Here is a 6,025-nt window from a genome sequence, read left to right as displayed (position 1 = left end):
GATCTTGGTCAAGTGAAAGGACGTGTCAACGTGGACGTTAATGCATTTAACCTCTGGTGAAAGACCTACGCAGGACGTGGACGAGTTGGTGTGTGTAGAGGTGAACGAGGGGAGCTGAATCACGGTGACCTCTGGGGGGAACGCTGGGGAGGACACCGACGGATGGAGGCGGAGTTGGCGGCCTGTCCAACATCAAAAACGAATCGCTGCGCCAAACAGACCCAGCGACTCGTAACAATTTAACATGTCTGCTGCTATGAAGGGCGTGTAAAAAAGCCGAGGTGGAGAAACAGGGAGACGTTTGTTCACCGAAGAGTAACGCTGGGAACATTCCGAACCGATAATACGGCGTCTAGTGTTACAATACGTGACAAGTATGGAAAATCGTTTCGGGTAAAACGTGGGTGCTCGACTGACCGGAGAGAAACTCTTTCTGAAGAGTTTCTGTGCCTCTCGGATTCTGTGTGTTTTAAAGGTCGAGGAGTTTTCTCCACACACACACACAAAAAAAAAAAACTTCCATATACAAACAGACCCAAGTGCATGAACTCATTCTCCTCCGCATTTTCAGATAACGACCCAAAGTTCATGGAGGCCACGAACCCTTCGGAGTCCTGATATCCTGCTTTGTAGCTGCTCTTTGGCAAGGTTGTTGAGTCGTGTGCGTTGCGTGCAGATGAGCTTTCCAGTTGTCTGGAGGCAGGAACACCTCGCATCATCCCTGAGAAGCTCGTGTCGATGCATCCCTCTCGGTGCTGAAGTCCTCATGACCTTTTCTATCCAGCATTTCCTGTTGAGAACAGAATAACACACCTTTGACCCGTGTTACTGCAGAATCCTGCCTTTGCCGGCCTTGGTGAAAACTGTGCCGGGTCAGGAATTCGCAGGGTAGCCCATTGACCAGCAGTGTTGGGAAGGTTACTTTTAAAATGTATTCCGTACAGAATACATGCCCCAAAATGTATTTTGTAACGTATTCCTTTAAGTTACTCAATGTGAGTAATGTATTCTGAATACTTTGGATTACTTGATATATTGTCATGCTTTATACAACTACATGAATGTAGCAATCACAGATAATAATAAAGCCCAGTTTTTCCCTAACCATTTCTTTATTTACAAAGCTGAAAAGTGGAAGAGAAACATAAAATATGCCATTGAAAAGAATTTACTGTTATGGTCACCAACATGTTCCATCACTTAGTTAAAATAAAAAGTAGCCTTGCACAAGGAAAAATGACCCTCTTTTTGATTAGGACCGCACCTCCCTCACGGCGGAAAGCGGCCAATTACAGCCGTCCCCGTTCCGCGCAGTGAGGTTAAACCGGGTGATGGCGTGTCACCTTACACACACTCAGCCCATGTGCACTGTAAGAGTATAAAGATCGTGGTGTAATAGTGAATTAAATCGTATTTATTTACAATTTCAGGGGTAGCGTGGATTTATGGGCGCTGAAACCGAGCGCAAACTTGACGGACTGCGCATGCGCTAGGTAGCACAACTCGACAGGCAGCATGGAATTACTAAAATTAGAGAGGGGATAGAGAGGGGATAGCCTAACATATGAAACAGGAAAATGCCACATAATCCATTTATTTCAACAAAGTAACTGTATTCTGATTATCACTCATTTAAACGGTAACTGTAACGAAATACAGTTACTAACGCCGGTACATGTATTCCGTTACTCCCCAACACAGTTGACCAGACACCGTCTACACCCGCGTTCATACTCACCCGCTCCTCGTACACGCCCTTTTAAAGGGGAGGGGGTGTGCCCCGGGACTGGTGATCGCGCCCCAATGCTGGACACCCAGACGTCTAGAAAGGGGTTCGGTGTTGGGCAACATCTTTCCATGCACCAGTCTTGAAAATAATGATTATGCTTATGAATTATTAACCCATCTCAATAATTCTGAGCTCTTTCTGGCATAGTTCCATTGGCACAGGCAACAAGCACCAAAAGTAAATGGTTGGACAGCTGTGTGTGCTCTTCACACATTGTATCGTGTAGCAAACATCACTGCTGTAACTAACTAATCATTATTAATTGTGATCAAGCAATTGCAAAATTTGCAGTTAATAAGTAAAAATCTGAATCTGTGGTATCGCTGGTGTTGGTGAAATTTTAATGTTGTGTTGCGGTGCATGTTATTCTGGGTATGTTCATGTCAGGTGGAGCTGGAGGTGCTGAATGTGCTGGAGCTGAGCGGAGTAATATGGGGATCGGGCCAGGAAATGGTGGAGTTGTTGGCATCCTCCAGCTCTGCTGAATTTTCCTACTTTATGACCAGCATCTGGGGCAGTGGAGGTCTGGTGGGTAAGGAAGCGTGACGAAGGGTCACCAGTTCAAATCCTGAACCACCAAGGTGCCATCCGAGGTCCCCTTGGTCAAGTCACCGTCCCCACATGCTGCTCCCCGGGTGCCTGTCATGGCTGCCCGCTGCTCACCAAGGGTGATGGCTAAAAGCAGAGGACACATTTCGCTGTGTCGCAGTGTGCTGTGCTGCAGTGTTTCACACTGGCAAATGAAACTTTCACTTCACTTCATCTGGTCTGGGCTTGGTGGGACGCTGACCAGGACTAAAAATATTTATAAAATGCACGTTGTACACGTAATGATACGTATGTAGTCATTTGATTTATTGCTACTGTCAATCATCTGTGGTCAAGCAGAGAAGCGAGTGATGCGGCTCGGGCAGCAATCATTTCGAGCGGTTCAAATGTTGGTGTTGTTGCTAAGCGGCACCGTCCGGGCGGAAGCCTCTCACGCAACGCCGTGACCAGAAGCCACGTCACGGAGCGACGTTTAACCAGACGTGTGACATTGCGAGATGTTGTTGCTCCAGCCAGCGGTTGAATAGCTGTCAGTAACTGTTGTGGTCGACTGACAGGCCGGCGAGCGGCTTCGCCGTAACCCTCTTATTCCAAAAATATTACAGACAAATCTAACACTTACACAAGCACATGCGTACACATTGAATAAACAAATACAAAATGTATAAATACATTATAATTTTTCTTAGTCTAGCACCCAACAATCTCCGAGCATGCTCTTCACTGACAAGTTGAGCCTTATCAGGGCTCTTAGTTTGTAAACTCGATATTCTATAGAAATCGAACGAGAATTGCTGGTGTCTTCCTATTGTAAGTCGCTTTGGATAAAAGCGTCTGCTAAATAAAGTAAAGTAAAGTAAAGTAAAGTAAAGTAAAGTAAAGTAAAGTAAAGTAAACCTCACTTCCTGACCTCTGAACCCCTCAAGTCGAGGCGCAGGAGATTATCTACCGTGTCAGTTGGTGTTTTCACACTTACACACTCTTACTTCACACACAGTTATCTTTCGTGGTTTGATTTTTTTTGCCAAGATGTTATGTAGGCGGAGCCTAAAAGAGCGCTGGACCCAAAAGTGACTTGATCCCATAAAAAAAATGGCTCCGGAATGACGTCACCCATCTGCTTCATAAACAGAGCCTCGTAAACACGCTACACCTGTAACCTCTGACTGAAGGCTCGCAGATGTACGAGCTAAGGTACAAGAGCGAAGTTTTGGGGTGGAGCGGTAGGCAGCGTTCCAGGGGAACCGAGACTAGACTAAATATAAACAGTGGGACCATCACAGGAAGTGACATCATCAGGACGGGCCGAGTCAACAAACACAGATTGGGAGGCGGGCTGTGGGTGGTGTGAACGGGACACGGGAACTCATGGACTCATCTGCAGGACATGTGTGGCCTGCGACCAAGTTTAACACGTTTACAGGCATCTCATGAAGACAGCGTCCACCAGGAAGACACAGACACATCAGCCAACGTGACAGTCGTGAACACCAGCTGCAGTCCAACACGTTGCAACTAGTGTTGTTTTGCCAAAATATCTCTGTCAACGGACCTTTATGGCGTGACGAAAATGAGATGATTCGAGGCGAGGCGTAATGAAATATACCATATCACATTGTTGACTGTCATGGCCACCAGTGCTCCACCAAGCCTCCAGGGGGCGCATGTCCATCGACCCAGGAGAGGAACAGGATGGGGCAAAGGTCAGCGTGGAACATGATAATTCTTTCGTCAACTCTGTCACGTCTGTTGTTGTGACCACACCTCTGGATTAACCTCGTCTGTTCCTGTTTGCTCCCGACGACCCATCGCCCTTCCGGTGATGACCACTCTCCAGCCTGCGACCTTCCTGTACTGCTGTTCCACAGTGGAGCTCAGCATCTCCTCATCTGCCTCCTGCTCTCCTGCATTCTAATGAATAAAGTGAAGTGATCGTCACTTGTGATACACAGCAGCACAGCACACGGTGCACACAGTGAAATTTGTCCTCTGCATTTAACCATCACCCTTGGTGAGCAGTGGGCAGCCATGACAGGCGCCCGGGGAGCAGTGTGTGGGGACGGTGCTTTGCTCAGTGGTACCTTGGCGGATCGGGATTCGAATCGTCAACCTTGTGTTAACGGGGCCGCTTCCTTAACCGCTAGGTCACCACTGCCCCCATTCTGACACTGACCGATAAGAACAAGACTTCATATGGACCCGCTAGGTCTCTTCATTTCTGTTGATGAAATCAAGCTGTTTTTATTATGCAGTATTTCTGCTTCCTGTGTCTCCCATCTAGTCACACAGATGACGTAACTTATTTAGGCTTCATAACGCCTGTGGTGGGTGTCAGTACCCAATACATCGCACTTACCCCATCCACCATGTTGCGGCCTAACCCTAACCGATCGGGCAAGTGGCACAGACTGGGCACCGACAGCGGGCTGTAGATAAACGGTGGTGGGTCATCAGACGGTAGAAAAAGACAAAGCGCTTTCTTTACAAAGAACTGGAAAATAAAACAGAACGTGTGGTTGAAAAACACGTAATATAATATATGTAATAATATAATATCAAGACAACCTCGTTGTCTTTAATTGTGAAATTGGTTTGACTAAAAGAAATTATACTAGGTACTTGTACTATATATATCGACGTTTAGTCGACTGAAACTTGACTTAAATGAGTATGTACATGACTAAGACTAATATAGTAGGACAGTGGTATATAGTGGGGCTGGAAGCGGCCCCGTAATCAGAAGGTTGCCGGTTCGAATCCCGATTGGTCACACACTTCTCCCCGGGCGCCTGTCATGGCTGCCCACTGCTCACCAAATGTGACGGTTAAAAGCAGAGGACACATTTCATCCTGTCACCGTGTGCTGTGCTGCGGTGTTTCACAATGACCGTCACTTCACTTTCACTTCATAAATCTGAAATTAAGACAGGCCGGCAAAAACAATTTGCCTTGCGAAACAGCGAGCGAGGAATGTGCCCGGCGCTGAGGAGCGATTTAACCGAAACGCTCGCCCACCAAGCGTTGGGTGGGCCGCCCACAACCGGCCAGTCACAAGACACATCTGCCCCATCCGCCCCGAGTGAATAATCCGGCGGGAGAGTCCTATTTTCGACTACGCCGTGGCCATCGTGACCGTAGTTCGAAATCCCGAGCGGGTTTCATTTCGTGGTGCTGACCCCTGGTGCACGGGCCTCCGAAGGACTCGGAATGCTCGTAAAAACAAGCGATTTTGCTGAGTCACACACTGTTGGCTGAAATATAAAATATAACTTTTTCTTTTCTTTTCCCGAGAAATCTTATATTTGGGAACTTTTCTCACATTCGGGCCCATTCGGTAAATCATTTGAACATTTAATGATCGTGACACAATCATTGGACAGAGACAATTGCTTTGTGCTTTGAAGGGAACAGAACGGTTTTGGAGAGCAGTGGGACCCCCGGGCACCAGACAGGGGGTCTTTCTCCGGAATCTCCTCTGGGACGGCCCGCTGCGGAGTCTGGGAACTAATTACTTTCTCACGTAGGGACGCTGCTTTTTGTCGAGGAGCTTCTCCATCGTCTGGGGTTCCAGCGCTGATTTGTTGTGAAGTGGCGCGGCCAGGACCACTCGTGGGGGAGGGGGGACGGAGTTTGGATTGGATTACTGGCAGTGGCTGAGAACAGCAGCTGCATGCATTAAAACACACA

The sequence above is a fragment of the Denticeps clupeoides genome, chromosome 3, assembly GCF_900700375.1.
Source record: "Denticeps clupeoides chromosome 3, fDenClu1.1, whole genome shotgun sequence".
In the NCBI taxonomy this organism is placed as follows: domain Eukaryota; kingdom Metazoa; phylum Chordata; class Actinopteri; order Clupeiformes; family Denticipitidae; genus Denticeps; species Denticeps clupeoides.
This window is presented reverse-complemented; position numbering follows the sequence as displayed.